The sequence below is a fragment of the Leptonychotes weddellii genome, chromosome 6 (assembly GCF_054177405.1).
Source record: "Leptonychotes weddellii isolate Sample4059 chromosome 6, ASM5417740v2, whole genome shotgun sequence".
In the NCBI taxonomy this organism is placed as follows: Eukaryota; Metazoa; Chordata; class Mammalia; order Carnivora; family Phocidae; genus Leptonychotes; species Leptonychotes weddellii.
Window position 1 is genome coordinate 47,151,388 of NC_138374.1, and position 20,332 is coordinate 47,171,719.

The 20,332-nt window shown below is 33.3% G+C and overlaps 1 protein-coding gene and 1 non-coding gene across 6 annotated transcripts in view; one reads left to right on the top strand and one right to left on the bottom strand.

Moving 5' to 3' along the window:
* The window catches only part of ADK (adenosine kinase), a 488,918-nt gene that overhangs the window by 286,735 nt on the left and 181,851 nt on the right, over positions 1-20,332 (bottom strand). The window lies entirely within an intron of this gene.
* Positions 12,372-12,440, top strand: LOC115941007 (small nucleolar RNA SNORD2). The gene has a single exon (XR_004075736.1). It is a non-coding gene; the product is annotated as a small nucleolar RNA SNORD2 (small nucleolar RNA).

The window sequence follows — 20,332 nt, forward strand, 5'->3', positions numbered from 1 at the left end:
AAAAAAAAAAAAAAATCATGTGAAGAGGGCTGGGAGGGAAGGATTTACTACCAGGTATTAAAGTGTATTATTTGGCAACTGCAATTAAAACAATTTAGTACTGATACAGAAAGAAATCAATGAGAAAAGCAGAATTAAAAAACACAGACCCAGGGCGCCTGGGTGGCTCAGTTGGTTAAGCGACTGCCTTCGGCTCAGGTCATGATCCTGGAGTCCCGGGATCGAGTTCCGCATCGGGCTCCCTGCTCGACAGGGAGTCTGCTTCTCCCTCTGACCCTCCTCCCTCTCATGCTCTCTCTATCTCATTCTCTCTCTCAAATAAATAAATAAAATCTTAAAAAAAAAAAAAAACACAGACCCAATGGCAATTACCTATGGCAATACAGTACAGGATACAGATGACATTTCATAGAAATGGGAAAAGAGCAAATTATTCAATACATTGAGCTAAGATAAATACATAGTCATTGGGGAGGGGGAACTCCCCTCACCCGTTAACCAAAAATATAAAAAAACAGAAATACAGACAATTCAGCAACTTATTTTAAAACCTTAAAACTCAGACGAATTTCCTAAATGAATGCCAACTAGTATAAAGGAAAATACTGATAGGTGTGACCAGATATAAACCTAAGATCACTACCCAGGAAAAAGTGTGTGTATGTGGCAGGGAGTAGAGGGTGCACAGGAAGAGGTCAGTATCCTTAATATATAAAGCACTCTCAAAAATCAGTAAGAAAAAGATCCGAAAGACTGTCACAAGGATGGCAGTGCTTGAGACAGTAATGACCACATATGCAGGCAATAATACACATACTCCTTTAATTTAGGTAAAAAATACAAACATTTAAAATACTGAGAAAGCTATACATAGAAAAACTGCAGCACTTTGCAAATACAAGAGCAATCTTCATTGGCTTTCAAATCTGTATTAAGGATGCGTTGATGCTATTTCCTGTTCAGAGGATGCCATATGTCTTTCAAAAAGCTCCCTTTGCCATTCTCATCATACTGCTGAGGTGCTTAAGCTATTCTTGCCTCTCCTGATTGAATCTAAGAGACATTAGCTTTGAGCCTGCCTATCCAGCAAGTGTAAATAAGTGGTAATAACTATATCATAGTACCAAGTGCTAATTTGTGAGGCCAGGTAAATCACAGGACAATTTCCCAGGCATATTTGTATCTCTGGTGGGCCCACACTTTACCCTGTCTGTATCTATTCTTACAATAAAATAAACAGCAATGAACAATAATCATGTATATTTTTTGCAAAGTAGTATCAAATTACACAGTAACATCAGACAATTAAAATGTATAGAGTTCTTTTAGGAAAAAGATTTACATGCAAATAATTCAAGGAGAATCTTATCAGTAGCTCAATTGTAACATCATCAGAATAAAAATGTTACTGGGCACACACCATGGAATTATATACTTGTTAATCCAATAAACTTGTATTAAGCTCTTATTATATCTAAAGTACTCTATGAGGGAATACAAGCTCAAAGAAGACCTTAAGGAGTTCACAGTCTACTGAAGAGGCAGCATGGAAACAATTAAAATACAATGAACATTACAAGAGAGACATGCACAAAATATTCTGAGAGCACCAAGAAGTTTGAGAGTAATGAAAACGTCAAAGAGAAAATGACAAGCTGGTTGTTGAAGGTTGAAGATTTGACCAGGCTGAGAACAAGTAAAAGAAAAGTAAATTACACACAGAGAAAAATATGTGTAAAAACACAGAGGGATACTATGTTCAAAGCTTACTCAGGGAATTAGTAAAGCACAGGGTCCATAATAGCATATTTTATGATAGACTAGTCATCCATAATACTGAAAAGCAGGCTGGAATCTGAGTTACATGATAAAAATGTATTTTAGGTAGACAATTTTGGCAACAATGTTCAGAAAACTAACCAAAAAATGTTGGGAGACAATTCTCCATGGGTCTATCATGTCTCTATAGGTCTTTATCCAATTTTGTTCTTTTTTTTTTTTTTTTTTAAAGCAAACAGCCTTAAAAGATAAAGATAGTGACTTTATCTCAGGGTAAAGGTTGGGCAGGTTTCCAGAAAGCACCTTTAAAGATTGGGGTTTCTTAAGTTCAAGATTACTCAACTGTGATATAAACTGTGAACACAACTTCCACCTGGGTCAATCTCCACATTGCCCCTGAGTGACTGGGGAGACAAGCAGAACCAATGGGAATATGAAACTCGCGCTTCCTGCTGTGCCTTGAGAAAAATTCATTTGTCTCTGACACTGTAGGCTCTTGTCTCTGTCAACATCTATGAAACTGTGGAAGACTAATTTGTTAGCTTGCAAGTGGGGTAAAATCCAAGACATTTCACTGTTTTTGACAAAACAAGAGGAGACCAGAGCAGGTCACAGGAAGACCAATTACCAAGCTATGCGGTATTAAGAAAAGAAACAGAGATCTCAACATTAAGAATTATAAGGAAAGGAGGAAACAGATGTAAGAAACATTTTTTTTTTTTACAGGGAAAAAGGACAAGATTTGGGACTGATTAAATGTGGGAGGTGTGGAAGAGTGTAGGTTGAGTAGGACTATAATGTCTCTCATTGGATGACTGATGGATGGTTATGTCATTAACAGGAAAAGATAATATAAGAACACAGGAGCAAGTGCAATGTAAAAAGCCATAGAGTTTGAATATACAGAATTAAAAAGATATTAATGCAGAGATACCTACTGGACTATTGCAAATTAGGTTTGTAGTTCCAGAAAGAGGTCAGGAATAGAGATAAATCATGGAGAATCAGCTACTGAAAAAGATTAAGAAGACCCCTGAAAGACCCTGAGAACCTGTCAGGGTATCCACAACGTCAACTTTTTTAATTTTCAATTTTCACACTATTGAGATGTTATTTGCATTTTTACTATGTTGACATTTGCTTTCATACTGCAAATTCAATATGAAACTGCTAGTCCCTAAGAACAAAAAAGGGCAGTGGAACCAAGTTGTAGTAGTAGTCACCAAATTTAACACAACCTTGTGCTCCTAAGATACCAACTAAATTTAAGAATATTTTGGAGAAGCAGCAAAAATCATTTATTTTTATTAAACAATGACCTTTAAATACACATTTTTTTTTAAATTCTCTTTGTATGAATGAAGTACAATGGTTTCCTGAGGAAAAGCACTTATGCAGTTAGTTGAGTTTCTACATGAGCTGCTCTTTTTATTAAAAAAAAAAAAAACCTTTTTATTTGAAAACAATGATTGACAAACAAATGATAGTTATTCAGACTTGGGTATTTGGCAGACATTTTCTTGAAAATGAAAAAAAAGGAAGACTGTCACTTAAAAAAAATAACTGTCAGGAATATTGCTAATAAAATTTGAGCTTTCAACTGAAAATTGTAATTGTGTAAAACTCATATACACCACCTTGAGATTCCCAATACATAAAAGGCCATTTTCTTGAGATGGGTAGTGATATTGACAAATGAGACATTTTACATTTGCAAGATCTGCATAATAAACAAAAACTTTGCAAAGGACCAATGCACCTCAGTAAAAGTCACGTATGGACAGAAGAGTTAAATAGACCAAAGGACTTTTTTTTTTTTATTAAAGATTTTTATTTATTTATTTGACAGAGAGAGACACAGTGAGAGAGGGAACACAAGCAGGGGGAGTGGGAGAGGGAGAAGCAGGAGAGGGAGAAGCAGGCTTTCCGCAGAGCAGGGAGCCCGACGCGGGGCTCGATCCCAGGACCCCGGGATCATGACCTGAGCCGAAGGCAGATGCCCAACGACTGAGCCACCCAGGCACCCCCAAAGGACTTTTTTTTTAACATACAGCTTTGTTGAGATACAGCCCACATACAATTCATATTTAAAGTGCACAATTTAATGGCATCTAGTATATTCAGAGTTGTTCAAACATCACTACATTAATTTTAGAATATTTTCAACACCTCCAAAGAACCCCTTAACACTTAGTTGTCACACCCAAACCCTTGTACCCAGAAGCCCTGGGCAACCACTAATGTATTTTCTGTCGGCATAAACATGCATATTCAGGACATTTCAGAGATTGAATCATAAAATATATGGGCTTTTGTAAATGGCTTCTTTCATCTAACATAATGTTTTCAGGGTTCTTCCATATTGTGGCATGAATCAGTGCTTCATTTCTTTTTATAGCCAATATTTTATCAAATGGATACTACACATTCTACTTATCCATTCATCAGTTGATGGGCACTGGTTGTTTTCACTTTTCTGCTATTATGACAAATACTGCTATGAACATTCATGTACAAGATTTTATGCATATACCTGTTCTCATTTCTCTTGGGTATATTCCACAATTGCTGGGTCATACAGTAACTGTATCCTTAGCCTTTTGAAGAAATGCCAGACTATATCCCAAAGCAGCTGCACTATTTTTTTGTTGGTTTTTAAAGATTTATTTTTTTATTTACTTTAGAGAAAGAGAGTGCATGTGTGAGTGGGGGAAGGGGCAAAGAGAGAGCAGATTCCCCATCCCATGACCCATGAGATCATGACCCAAGGCAAAACCAAGAGTGGGACGCTTAACGACTGAGCCACCCAGGTGACCCACAGCTTCACTATTTTAAAACCCCACCAGCACAGTTTTCAACATCCTACCCAAAATTTTGGTATATGGTGTGAGGTAGGGATACAACTCAATTTTTTTGTATGTAAATACCTCATTTTCTCAGCATCATTTGTTGAAAAGGCCATTTTTTTCTTTATTGGACTATCTTGATATCCTTGTCAAAAATTAACTGACCAAGAATGGATGAATTGCTGGACTCTTAAATCTATGACAACTAAATATGACAAAGGCACAAAAGTAATTCACTGGGGAAAGAACAGCTTTTTCAACAAATGATGCTAGAATTACTGGATAGTCATATACAAGAAAAAAAAATCTTCAACCCATTCTTTATAATATAAACAAAAATACTTCAAAATGGATCAAAATCTAAATGTAAAATCTGAAACTATAAAAATTCCAGAAAATGGGAGAAAATCTCCGTGATCCTGAATTGACTTGGATCAATACATTTTTAAATATAGATTTAAAATATGTCACTGACATTAACTAAATGCTAGTGGTATAACTTTTTATCTTGGTCACTTAGTATTTCATACATAGATACATCATAATGACTGTAATTTCTCCCCTGTTGTTGAACATTTAGATTATATTCAATTTTCTAAATTACAAATACTGTAAATACCGGCTTCATATATTCAATATTACTTACGCACATAGCTTAACTATTTTTATCAGATAGATACCTAAACTAGGAATTACTGGGTCAAAGATTATGTGCATGTTAAATTTGTAAAGCTACTGCCAAATTGCTCTACCATAAGGTATATCTTACAGAAGAGTACAAAAGGGTATGAAAGAGTTCTTTGCTTTATATCTCTCCTAACACTGAATTCTAATCAGTTTATTTTTAACAATGTGACAACAAATATGGTAATTTTTATTTTAACTTGTATTTTTTATTGTTAATTAAGGTGAGGAGCTTTTCATTTACTTATAAATAATTCATATTTCTTATATAAATTGAATTACTCATCATATCTTTTGTTTACTTTTCAGTTGGGTTTTTTTTTTCTTCTTCTTAATGATGCAAGAATCCAAGAATCTGTTTTCATATTAGGGACATACTACCTCTTCGATGCATTTTGCAAATATTTTCCTTGTTTCTTTTCATCTTTATTTTCTTTCACCTAAAATCTTTTTGGCCTTTTAATGTATTTTGTATCTTTATAATTTATGAGATTAGAAACAATAAAAATTGACAGAGAAAGGTAAGCCAGTAAAGAGTACAGAGAAAGGACATCAAAGAGTTAATAAGCAAAGAACGAAGAGTGTCATTTTTTCCTGAAAGATAATGAAAGAAAGTTCAGTTTCAAAATTGAGGGAATAATCAACAAATTAAACAACCTCAAGAGGGTCAATTAGGATCCAGATTTTTAAACAGTCATTGGATTTGACAATTATATTATTAGTGACCTTTGTAAAAAAACATGTTTCCAAAGAGAGATAAGATTGGGTGTTATATTCAACTAATGAATCGCTGAACACCCCATCAAAAACTAATGATGTGCTATATGCTGGCTAATTGAACATAATAATTAAAAAAAAAATTGAGATCCCAGATTGCAGTTATTGAATAAACAATGAGTTGGGAAGTGGAGTGTGGTGGTAATATATGTATAGAACTGGGGTGCCTGGGTGGCTCAGTCGATTAGGGGTCAGACTCTTGATTTCCACTCAGGTCATGATCTCAGGGTTCTGAGATTGAGCCCGACGTTGGGCTTTGCACTCAGCAGAGAGTCTGCTTAGGATTCTCTTTCTCTCTCCTTTTGCCCCACATATCTCTAAAATAAATAAATAAATCTTAAAAAAAAATTTTTTATAGTATGCTGTCTATACATCTGGTAGTGAAGGGAAAGGGGGTAAGAGTTTGAGGTTCTAGAGAATGAAAAAGACAACGGCATAGAGTTAAAAAGACACAATTATACAAACAAGTTTGAAGACAACAGGGAGAGAAGGCGAAGAAGTTGAAACCTGATGATTTCTATTATATTTACAGAGCTGGATATGAAGTTGCTTGATATGATATACAGCATGTAGACATGATAGAGAGGGTAGGGTAAGAGGATACAGGAAATAAAGATTTGAACAAATACATAGAAAAATGACAACTGGAGAAGAAACGGAAAGTACTATAGATGCAGACATGTGTCACTCCCTTATAATGCCTAGAACAATGTGTTGTACATAGATGGACTCATTGAATGGGTTTAAAATTTAATTTTAGATAATTAAAAAATATACATGCTTTAGGAAATTTAGTTTTTATATATAAATTTTATGTAACAAGTATGCTAATATAAGTACACTGTGATGTGATTTCTCAAGAATAAAAAATTATTCTATTTATTTAATTTCTATAGAAGTACATAAAAAATTCAGATTAAGGGGTTGGCAATTTGATGAAATGAAAGCAACTGAATTTTATATTTAAAACACAGCATGAAAGATTTGCAAATGTCACTACAAGTGGAATGTTTAAAATTTTTCTAGGCACTTAATAAATAATAATATTTTAAATATATATACAACCCAAGAAATAAGAAAAATGTTAAATATTATAAAATGTAAGAATAATAATGAATTAGTCAAGTTTCTATCTAAACTATATTACCAGGAGTAACTGTCAAATCATTTCTAAAATAAAAGGAAAAGTAAAAAGTACTAAAATTGTTAATCAATGGTAAAGCTTGTATCTAAAGAGAGTTAGAATGAATACTTAACTAAATGTATTCAGCTATTAAATGTATTCAGCTACTAACGGTACTCTGAAAATGATTTTTTAATTAATAAACTAACAACAAGGGGGAAATTAGGTAAGGATTACATGGGAACTCTCTGTACTACCTTTGAAATGTTTCTGTAAACCTAAAATTATTCCAAATGAGTTTATTTTTAAAAACTAAAAATTAATTTTTTTAAATTTTTTACTTTAAAGTAATTTTATACCTAAAGAAAAGTTGCAGAAATAATACAGAGAATTCCCATACACCTTTTACAAAGCTTACCCTAATATTAGCATGTTATATAATGAATATTATCAAAATCTTGGAATTGCTTTCACATTTTGAAGTGCTTATCCTGCATATCATAAAAAAATCTCTGTGTCATAAAGCAGTATTTTTACTGCAAAATTTCTTTGACACGGTTTGTTCTACTCACCTCAGGTGATTAAAAGAACACATTTCTATTTGCAAGCAGAGTAAAACAAAGTAGTGTTTTCACCTATCAATTATATTCCTCAACTTTCTAGAATGTATTACTATTTTGGAAATGAGTATCCTTCAAGTGGATGAATAATAAAATATTTATTGAAAATTATATGACATATTAATTTTCAAAAGAATTTCTAGAAAGCAATCTACAATTTTCAAAAATGTTACAGGATGAGCTAAGTGAGGGTTTGAAGACCAAGAATCTGTATAAGGACCCACCTGTATAATATTATTATGATTTTCACCTAGTAGTCTCAATATCCAAGGTATGAAAGAGTGGTGGATGGTAAGTTAGACTGACCTAGAATTGGTGGATAGGCATTGTGAAATAAAAGGACATAAAAATTGAGAGAAAAACTTAAGTGAGGTCAGATGAATGACAGATTTGAAGGGAGTGAAACTTAGAGGTACAAGGGGTAGGAGAATTCTATGCAAAGAACTGAAATTATATAAGAAAAGTCAGGAAAAGATTACAAAGGATGAGAAGCTTTAGTCAGACAACAGAATATTAGAACGTTAGATTTCATAAATAGAACTGTAAGGGATGATGATATACAGCATGTAGACATGATAGAGTGGGGCTGAAAAAGAACGAAGTTCAACAAACCCTGAAATTAGGATGATTATTGGGTTACAACAATGAAGTCAGGCCACCATGAATTAGATTATTCCATACCTTTCCAGCTTGGGAATGCTTGATAGATACCTATACAAGTCACAATTAAATTCACTTAAACATCTTTAGACTATAAAGATATAAAAATTATTAAAATGTTCATTTTATCTGGCTTCTGTTGGACCCAAATAAATAACACAATTAAAAAAAAAAAGACTGCCAAAGAAGAAATGTTAAATTATCTTCAGAAGGGAGTATTAGAGCAGGATTTTCATTTCACAACAGTTTTTTCCTAGTTTTTTTTTTTTAAAGATTTTATTTATTTGACAGAGAGAGACACACAGCAAGAGAGGGAACACAAGCAGGGAGAGTAGGAGAGGGAGAGGAAGAAGCAAGCTTCCCACGGAGCAGGGAGCCCGATGCGGGGCTCAATTCCAGGACCCCGGGATCATGACCTGAGCCGAAGGCAGACACTCAATGACTGAGCCACCCAGGCGCCCCTTTCCTAGTTTTTCAAATAATGCCTACTATTATTAACTTGAACTGGAAGTAATATAGAGTTATTCATAAAAGTTTTATTTCTTCAAAAAGTAAAATCAGTGATTTGAAATATTTTAAAATTCAAGAAATGTATTCCAAACCAATGCTATAAAGAAATATTAAGCATTCAATAAATGCCTACTAACTCAGCATGGAAGGATATGAAGTACATGTAAAAATCATGCTGAGATTTAATATAAAATCATTGTTCTGAGGAGAGCAAGAAAAAACAATGACTGAGACTATAACTGATATGAAAATATGAGTGGAATTTTTATTAAAATAAAAAGTACTGATTATCAGAAATGTCCCATTTATTAGACAGAGTTAGGATTTAAATAACAATAACAAGTGATCATATAGGCACTAAGTGACAAAAAATATAGTAAAAAATACAGACAACTACTACTTCCAAAATTTTAAGTCTTCATTTAGTTCAGTTTTAACAGCTGTAAACACTATATGGACCCCTGGGAGTCAACTAGTATCAAAAATTACAAGTTATTAACAGACACACAAAAAAGTTTATTATTCAGAGAAACTACTACTTTGTAAGGTCCATAAAAAAAAATATTTCAATTCCAGAATAATTCATTACTCATTTCTAAGAAATAACTGGTACACAATGGAGATTCCTTGATAGCCAAGACATGTACATAAATAAAGCATGTAATTAAATGAATGTATAAATTCTCTCTTGCAAAAAAAAATCTCTTTCATACACTGATTATCAATGGATATGTCAGCATTATGGCTAAACCTCCCAGTTTTTCCTGAATATAAGTAAACAATAAATATACATCTTTTCAAAATGCATATGTTAGAAATCTAAACCATTTCAGAAAGTTGAGGGGAATTGACTATCTTTTGGTGTGAGTGGGGCAGCAAACTTTAGATTATGATTTTTCTAATATATAAACATGACTGATTTTACATTTTTTCCAAACCCCAAATTTGCAACTGCTAATACACACATTTCATTGTGAATTTTTCATTATAATAACCATGAAAGACTATGGACTCTGAGAAACAAACTGAGGGTTCTAGACAGGAGAGGGGTGGGGGGATGGGTTAGCCTGGTGATGCGTATTAAAGAGCGCATGTATTGAATGGAGCACTGGGTGTTATACGCAAACAATGAATCATAGAACACTACATCAAAAACTAATGATGTAATGTATGGTGATTAACATAACATAATAAAAAAATAATATATTGTTTGAAAAGGAAACATTATGATTAAAAATGTACTAGATGATCAGTAAAGCTACCCTGAAACTAACAGTTTACCACAGCTCCACAATAAAAATTGCAAAAATATTCTGAAATACCTCAACATTACTCTATATGATCTTTGCAACTATTAATCAAAGATTCTTAATAATAAATAATTCTTAAATATTTTCTATCCTAAACATGCATATCCCAAACTCATTTCTAACCATAATCTATTGAACCAATTGTTTATCAGAAGAAATTGAAGGGGGCGCCTGGGTGGCTCAGTCGTTAAGCGTCTGCCTTCGGCTCAGGTCATGATCTCAGGGTCCTGGGATAGAGCCCCGCATCCCGCTCCCTGCTCGGCGGGAAGCCTGCCTCTCCCTCTCCCACTCCCCCTGCTGTGTTCCCTCTCTCGCTCTCTCTGTCAAATAAATAAATAAAAGCTTAAAAAAAAATAAAATAAATTGAAGAAAAAAGTTCAAAGATGTTGCTCAGATTCTGGAGTGCTAGTACAAAGCACCGTGGTAGGCAAATGTATTTTAACAAGTAAACAAGTTGGTCAAGCCTATGAATACTTAAGCTAGATCTGGTTTTCAAAGAAATAATGCTAACTGGTATCAAATAATTTTACTACACTCACTAACTTTTGTTTAATGATGTTCAGTCATTTTTACAGATTATCTTTTTTTTTTTTAAGATTTTATTTATTTATTTGAGACAGAGAGAATGAGAGAGAGAGCACATGAGAGGGGGGAGGGTCAGAGGGAGAAGCAGGCTCCCTGCCGAGCAGGGAGCCCGATGCGGAACTCGATCCCGGGACTCCAGGATCATGACCTGAGCCGAAGGCAGTCGCTTAACCAACTGAGCCACCCAGGCGCCCCTACAGATTATCTTCTGATTAAAAATTCAGTTGACTTCAGACAACCCATTTAGTGTAACATGGTCACAAATTCCCTTAATTTTTCTGTTTGTTGATTTAATAGCTTTACAGAGGCTTAAATGATGGAAAACTATTTGTAAAATTTTAAGATAAAAAATTATGTAAGTTTTGACCTAGGTATATATCCAATGTACAATTAATCAATTTTTTCTTTTTTGGATCATTCTACTGGTTATGTATCTTAGAAATCTGTCCGCTTAATTTCATTCGGTAATGTTTTATAGTTTTAAGTATACAAGTCTCATATATTTTTTGTCAGATTTGTCCCTGTATTATTGATGTTATGGTAAACACTGCTTTTTGTTAAATTTCAAATTTTTTATTGCTAGATAAAAATTGAAAATACTGATCTTGAATCCTGTAAATGTGCTAAAGTCAATTATTAGCTTTAGGACCTTTTTGTAGATTCTACAGGATAATGTACATAGATGATCATATCATTGGTGAATAATGACAGATTTACTTCTGCTTTTCTAATCTATATGCTTTTCTTTTTATTGCCTAACAACTCTGTCTGGAACCTCCACGACAATGTTAAATAGAAGTGGTGAAAGCATTCAGCCTTTCAACAACAAATACAATGTTACCATTGGTTCTTCATAGATGCTTTCTGTCAGGCTGGGGGTCCCCAATATTCCCAGTCTGCAGAGTGATTCTATGAGGAATCAATGTTAGATTTTGTCAAATGCTTTTTCTGCATCTAAGACGTCACCATATAGCTTTTCTTTCATTATTTCAGGTGGGAGGATAAATCCAATATCTGTTACTCTGTCAGAAAGAGGAGCCTCAAATTCCTTTAGTTTTGGATAATGAAAAATACACTTTGATTCACTGAATGTAGTCAAGTATACAAATATATAGCTCATAATTATTAAAGATCTTTCTAACTCATCTATTAATAAATTAGCAATCCCTCAGATAAAGTGACTAAACTCAGTTTAAATATTGTTACCAATATCCTATAGCAAAATATAGTATTATATTCCAATATATAGTATAATGAGCAGTAATAACATTTCAGGCAGAAATCTGAAGCAGACCAATGAATTCTGGCAGAGTTACAAAGTATAAATATGAAGTCCACTTAAATCAACAGCAGTTATCATGGTTATGTTAGAAGCATGTGAGATATTAAGAGATGAATGATGCATAGCCTGATTTAATGTCAGTAAATGTTCACAAAAAAGTAAATCAAGAAATATTAAGTTTAAAAAGAAAGACTTCAGTGAAATGATGGCAATCATCTTTCAGGACTGACCTGAAATGAAGAGAATACTCATTGCTGAGCACTTGATTATTTGGACATAATTAATGTTCCAAACAGAATACATGCTGTGAACAAGAAGTTGTGGTTTGATGTGAGGTTGGTTAAATTAAACAAAAAAAAGAGAGAGAGAGAGAGAGACACTTCAAAAGGTCAATGAGATTAGCCTCCTTGGCTCTAATTTCTGAATACAGAACCATTGCTCCTAGGGGAAATAAAGGGTTAGGTTCCTGCAATGCCTTGGTTATATTCTTTGTCAACAAGTTAATATCACTACATAACTGTTTTTTGTGTCTTTTTGTTTAGAGAGACATTATTTTATTTATATTTATATACACACATATAAAAAAGCTGAGCCACCCAGGCGCCCCTATCAGTGGTTTTAAATCAGTGGTTCTTAACCATTTTTGAAGTCTTGGATTTTTTTTTTAAAGATTTTTATTTTTATTTATTTGAGACAGAGAGAATGAGAGACAGAGAGCATGAGAGGGAGGAGGGTCAGAGGGAGAAGCAGACTCCCTGCCGAGCAGGGAGCCCGATGCGGGACTCGATCCCGGGACTCCAGGATCATGACCTGAGCTGAAGGCAGTCGCTTAACCAACTGAGCCACCCAGGCGCCCAAGTCTTGGATTTTTTTTGAGAATATGATAAAAGTTAAGTACCCTCCAGAAAAATCACACATTAAAAAATTATTATTTTAATGGATTTATGGACCTCCAATAGGTCCATAAACAGACCTCCATTCTAAATGATAACCCCTGAATCATGGTTTAAAAATGCCAGCTTTAAAGGTTATAGGCAGGGGCGCCTGGATGGCTCAGTCATTAAGCGTCTGCCTTCGGCTCACGTCATGATCCCAGGGTCCTGGGATGGAGCCTGCATCAGGATCCCTGCTCAGCAGGAAACCTACTTCTCCCTCTCCCACTCCCCCTGCTTGTGTTCCCTCTCTCTCTGTCTCTCTCTCTGTCAAATAAATAAATAAAATGTTTAAAAAAAAAAAAAGGTTATAGGAAAACTTTTAAAGCATTCATTGATAACTATTTCAGATTTCAACTAATGCTTAAATCTTCATATTTACAAAATAGCCATCATTATACCTATCAGCTTACATTTTCTGAATGCATATTACAATAATGATTATAGCTTATCAGCTAGGTATAATATACAGTGTCATAGAACATAAAATGCATTTGCAGTTTTCACTCTTTCCAAAACAAGTTTTCCTTGCCTTTCTTGCAGAATTACTATTTTTAAAAAATCTACAGAATATAACCAGAGAAGCAATACATAAACTAATTTGGAGAGCTCTTCATGCTTCTTAAAACACTCCAATTTGGGGACATGAACATATAAAGTGTGAAGTTTCATAGCACATCGATATTTATATCAACTTTATAATTTTATTTGGTTCTCTACATATGAAATATCTAAAAATATTCATTGTAATCCAGTATCCCTTCACTCTCAAAGAAAAAGTTTGACTGCCAAAACCACTTTCATTTAAAAATTTTATTTTTCAAAAACAATTTTATATCTGTTTTACAACTGACACATTAACTTGGTAAATGTTTGTAAAGTACTAACAAGAAAGCAAGTGGTATTTTTTAAAAAAGAGAACAACAGAGAAAACAAATATCAGCAATTACTTCAGCATTAACCAATAACAGTTAATCAACAAAGGAAATTATACCTTTTCCATAATTATATATTAAGGTATGAAGAACTGCTAAGTGGAAATGTTCTATATTAAAAATTTAAATGGTACTGCATATTTAGTATGAAGACTAAAAAATAACTTACTGCATTTTAAGTACAGAGGGTTCAGACATTGAGAACACTTCTTAATGGCTAAAATGATTGCTTAGTAGGAGAAGTTGAGAAGTTGTCTCCCGATAAAGGGATAGGAGACCGGGCAGGGGTCTGAAGATAGGAATTATTCACGTAAATTCTGAAGAAAATAAGAAAGGTGACTAAAAGCAAACAAAAGAATTGAAAAAAGGTTGACGGCCCAACTTCGTCTGAAAACTTGGGTTATTCTGCCTCTGTACAAACAGCATGATTTTATGCAAGTTTCTATCCATCATTTATTCTGTTATCATCTTGATTTCTTCTGGCATGATATGCAATTTGGAGTAACTGTGATTCAGAATATCCTAAGTAACCAGTCAATATTTACAAATTATGTATGTTGCTATTTTTTTCATAATTATCCATGTCAGACAGTTCTAGCTATACTTCAGGAAATGTGGCTATATTTATGAATGAATATGTAAAGATGTAGTATCGTAATAAGTGTTTGTTGATGATAGCTTATGTAAAACAAGAATACCGTCATCTTTCTCACATAGCCAAACACAGGATAAAGAATTCCTAGCTCTGGGAATGAAACGTTTAGTCTATTTCTTATCTCCTACTATGAAATATATATAATGCAAATTATATATACATTTAAGTGGGTATGAAGGGGTTTTTAATATAAAATTATATTAGTAAAGGACTAATCCATATGTTTTTGCATAAACTATTTTATATTCTCTCTATATATAAAAATTTGAAATAAATGGACAATAGGTTTGTATTAGACACAGATGTTAATGTTAAATCAACTGTTCTATACATCACACAGAAACCTATGTTAATGCTAAATGAAGAAATTTCCCTTAAATGTTCCACAAGGTCAACTTACATTATGAGTTACTCCTTAAAACACAGGATTAATAAATAATACCCAAAGTATTTCATAAACCCTGTCATTTGAAATCAATATTTATGGATATGAGGCAATTCCATAACAAGTAATACAGAGACACTCTAATTTTGCCTCTGTCACAATTATGAGATAGATTTAGTTTTTAAACTTTTATTATAAATAAATGATAAATTAAGTCTAGTTTTTTAGTTTGCATTATAAATCTAACTATTGAGAAATATGTTAACTTCAAAAATTCTAGTATTATTTTTATTCTCTGGGCATGAAGTAGATTCTTTTAATGAATTATTATTAAAGGTAATTATACTTATTTGTAAGTGTATTATGAAATATATGTATTTATTTATACAAAATTTTACCCATATAAATAGAATTTCACCTCTAGATATCCCAATCTCAGCCTACCACCTTTTTTTAGTTTAACATATAGGGGTGGAGAGAAAAATATTCAGAGTCAGAGATCATAAACATGCAAATGTGATAGAATATTTGTTATCTGCTTATGCCAAATTCTAGTCATTAGCACTGTATTTCCTAGGTATGTTATCCACCTATGTAAGGCTTTAAGGCCAAACTGCAGTTCTGCTACTTACTAACTGCACAGCCCTGCACTTCCTATAAACAAGTATTAATTCAGAAACCATCAAGGGTCTAACAAATTAGCCAGTGTCTGCCTGTTTCTTTCTCTTTTTTTCTCTACACACACACACACACAGTGACATAAGGACATGAGACCTCTGGACCAGAGACAAAGACAATTTATTGCTCATGGCAAAGACAGCAGCCAGAGCAATAACTTAGTGCTATTTCCCTGAGTTCCAATCCTCATGGGGCAATGCAATGAAGGCTGGATATTACTGGCACATGCAGCAGAGAACAGCACAGGAGAGTAATCCTAAAACTAAGAAACTCTCATCTTCTAAAGGTTTCTACTCTGTTGCAGAAAGAAAGATTACCCATTACTCTAGTATATAAGCAAATCTACAGGAAGGGAAAGGTGAGGTCTTTTATTTTTAATTTTGGGATGTCTCCCAGGAGGGACATGTTACTAGTTTGACTATCCAGAAATTTTTCCTTATACAAAACACTGGCAATGTAAATGCCTTTGCTTAGAGACGGTGAAGGCACATGAAAAATCTATCAGCTATCTCCCAACACTCAGTTTTCCATCTCTAAATGGGGATAATAACAGATGCAATGAAATTATATTGAAGTATTATAAAGATGGAGTAACTATCTGAGACAGACAGACCTGAAACAAGGGACGACTGGGTGGCTCAGTCGGTTAAGTGTCTGCCTTCAGCTCAGGTCATGATTGAGTCCCACATCGGGGTCCTTGCGGGAAGTCTGCTTCTACCTCTGCCTGCCGCTCCCCCCCTGCTTGTGCTCTCTCTCTCTCTGACTAATAAATAATAAAATCTTTTTTTTTTTTAAGAAAGACTTGAAATAGGCCTGCTAAAGGTGTACTGAACAGTAGGGTTCTTGATTCACTTGATACACAATTTTAAAAATAGGAAAACTCTAATATTTATAATAAGATACAAACCATCCTATGAAATCAATATTTTATAAAATAACCCAGTAATATCTATTATGTGAACAAGATGGATAATATTCTTCCATTTATACTAATCAACATCTTTCAATGTTTTTCAAGCAGTAGTATGTGAGGCATTAATGGAGGATGATAACTGTAATGGGTCACAACCATCATTTTTATAACTAATAGAACAGAATAAAAAACCAAAGCGCCTTGCAAGGTACTAAGGGTAGAAATTATTTAATGAAAAATTTCAGTGAGATATATACACACAGGCATCCTTAGAAGTGATGTAAATTGTATTTCTTAGTGTGGATTGACAGACATATATATTTAGTTATATGATAAGATAAATAAGTAGTTCTATAACCAAGAACTGGGAATTTATAAATAGTACCTAATATTTACGAACAAATAACTGCTTAAGAAAATAAAATTGAGAAAACCTCAGTTTTAAACATAATGAAAATTAAAAAGAATATGGACCAACTGTCCAATTTGAACTGAAGTCAAGATAGAAGGAACTGACTAAATTGTAATAGAAAGAAAAAATTAGATGGTCCTGAGTGAGAAGAGCTAAATATCTTAATGAAAAATCTGAATAATATTAAAAAACCTTCTAAGGACAATACGCTGTTCTGTTCAGCTCCTGAAAATTCTACCTGTAAATCTTTCCCAACTCATCTGGCCCCACCCCCTACATTTCTAGCAATATACTAAGCATTAAAGAAGATAAAAGCCATATTAAATAACTACTACCCCAAAGGGGCTTATAATAAAACAAAATTAAGTCTAGTCTACAAACATTGTATCATTAACTCTTGATTGCATAGGACTAAGTATATACTTTATATATTATTTAAGATGCTTTTTCTTCCTTTTTTGGGTCATTTTATTATTCCTCCAAGTGACAGAGAAGTTTTTAAAAAGCTGACATATACATACTTTGTTAATAATTCTAAAAAGTGAAATGATGAAAAAGCAACTAGGTGGTTTAACTTGTAGGAATGAATTTAGTCAGGAAAGCTGGGCTTGAACACTTAGCCTTACTTATCACAGTATCTAGCCACGTGAGCTTGGCCAAGTAACAAATTCTCAAGATATGCATATAAAATTAGAAAAAATTTGACCACAGTACAACCAAATCCACAGAGTGAATCAAGACTTATAATGAAGTTTTGGTGATTTACCACAGTCCTCTGCTTGGACTTCATGCATTAAGTGCATATGGCTTAAATAATCCTAAGCACACACAGTGGAAGCAGTGAGTGAAAAGTGAGAAGCAATAAGATATCTAGCAACTCAAATTTAATTTAAGCGCTAATAGAACTTTCCCTTTGAATCTGATACGGTTTTTTAAAAAAACCAATATAATTAAAAATGGACAGATGCCATGAAATTTTGGAACCATAATAAGCCTTAGTAATCAAGACTAAAATAATCAGTGAATAGATTAAAAAGCTGAAGCACTTCCCCAAGATCACTTACCTACCTGACGTCAGAGCATGGAGAACACCTTCTATCTTGTGAGCTCCCACCATACCTGTCACTTGTTATGACTGCTTCTATCATCCAAGAGGTTTACAAAGTTTTTCTTAAGACTATACAAAAAGATGTCTTTCTCTAAAGAGCCACAGAAGAGTTGAAATAAACTTCATGTTTTTACATTACCAGTATTCAGAGGTAATATTCATTCAAAACCACAAATGTTTTAATAATATTCAAGGACTTCATTGATAATTATCAAAAAATGTTAAGGTTGAAGGATCTGTGTCATGGAGAAATTTTTATTATTTATAAAGGAACTGTGTAGGAGTCAAAGACATGCAATTTTTCCACAAAAGAAATCACACAAACACTGGAATCTTTCTGTGAGAGTCAATGAGTCTGTGCATGTGATTCACTTCAGGGCAGCATAAGGTTTGCTACACTGATAAAAAGATAAAAATTACTATCTTGCCTCTGGCAGGAACTTATTCCAGATGCTCAGGGGAATGATGAGTTCACTTTTTCCTATTCCCATATGAAACTTCTTACTCAACAGTAGTAATCAGTAGAGAATAAGTAAAGCCAGAGATTTAGTTGCTTGTATTATAATCCATACATCAATTTGTTGAATACATATTGTAAGCACTGTTTAAAAGTGATGATTGTTTTTTAAAAAATGAAAACCTTTTTTTAATGCAAAAGGATTTAGAGCATTTTTAAAGCTTTATTTCTATTCCATGCCTTTTTTTTAATTCAGAAAAGCATTTTTTAATTCCCAAGGAACTTTTATACACAAAATCAAATAAACTGAACATTTAAAAAACAAGATTGCTTTTTTTTACATTATGGAATACTTTTAACTTTGCATTCGAATAATTTTAGTGTTTTCTTTCCACATTTAAGAGATTTTTAAGGCAGAAAAACAAAATATAAACAATATTGCTTCAAGTCAGATTGATTAGAAACTGAAAATCAATAAAAATTTAGACTAGTTTGCATTAATTATAAGCTAATTAATCAATTATAGTAGATGAGGCCCACCCATATTATAATTACATTTTATTGTAACTGTAAATCACTTACCAATATCATTAATGGCATACAGGCATACAATTCTAAATGGCAATAAACTTTCAATACAAATATTTAATCTATCAGAGAAAAATGTAATGGCACATAAATTTAACTAAAGTGTTATATTTAATACTTGTATCTCTATGACAGAAGATAACCTTATAAAATATATAACCACTACTTAATAAGATTAAAATCTAGTATTCATGAAACACCAAATAACTATTTTTATTTGTTTTTGGGATCTGCACCATGGCATGAAAATAAGGGGAATAAACATGAACTTTTGACATATTAGATAACAAGAATTTTTAAATGTAATGAAACTTAAGCTTATTCAAATGTTTTTCTCAAAGGCCTTAGTAAAAAACAAGCTGTGCTTTATATACAGAGTAGAAGACATTTTATGGAAGAGCAAACTGACTCCATGCAAATAATATAAAGGGACAAATTTCATACTGTCAGAACAATAATTATGATAACTATATCTAAAAGACATGTATGGGGTGCCTGGGTGGCTCAGTCGATTGAGCATCCAAATCTTGGTTTCTGCTTGGGTGGTGGTCCAAGGTTCGTGGGATTGGGCCCTGGGTCAGGCTCTGTGTTCAGTGGGGAGTCAGCTTGAGATTCTCTCTCTCCCTCTCTCTCTGCCCTCCCCCTGCTTGCACCCACACTCTCTCCCTCTCTCTCAAATAAATAAATAAATCTTAAAAATAAAGACCTATATGTATGTCTACAGAAGACATACTTTAGATTAAAAGTTACAAATAGATTAAAAGCAAAAGGACAGAAAAAGATATACAAGTTTCTCTGAAAGTGGTATTCCTATGAAACCTTTCAAAAGCCAAAATGGCAAGAAGCAAAGAGTATTCCCTTTGTGTTTTTCGAAAGTTTGTGTTACACCACTTCACTTTTATGAAAGACCTACATTAGAAACTGTTTTTGCTGACCGAAACAGCAGTTTAATTTAGGGGAAGGGAGTTTATAGAAGGTACCAAGGAATGGTGACATTTGTGCTAAGTATATGCTTTACATTTTTAAAATCTTTAAACATTTGAAAATACACATATAGTTAACAATTACCCACAAGAGCACAAGCCTGAGCATG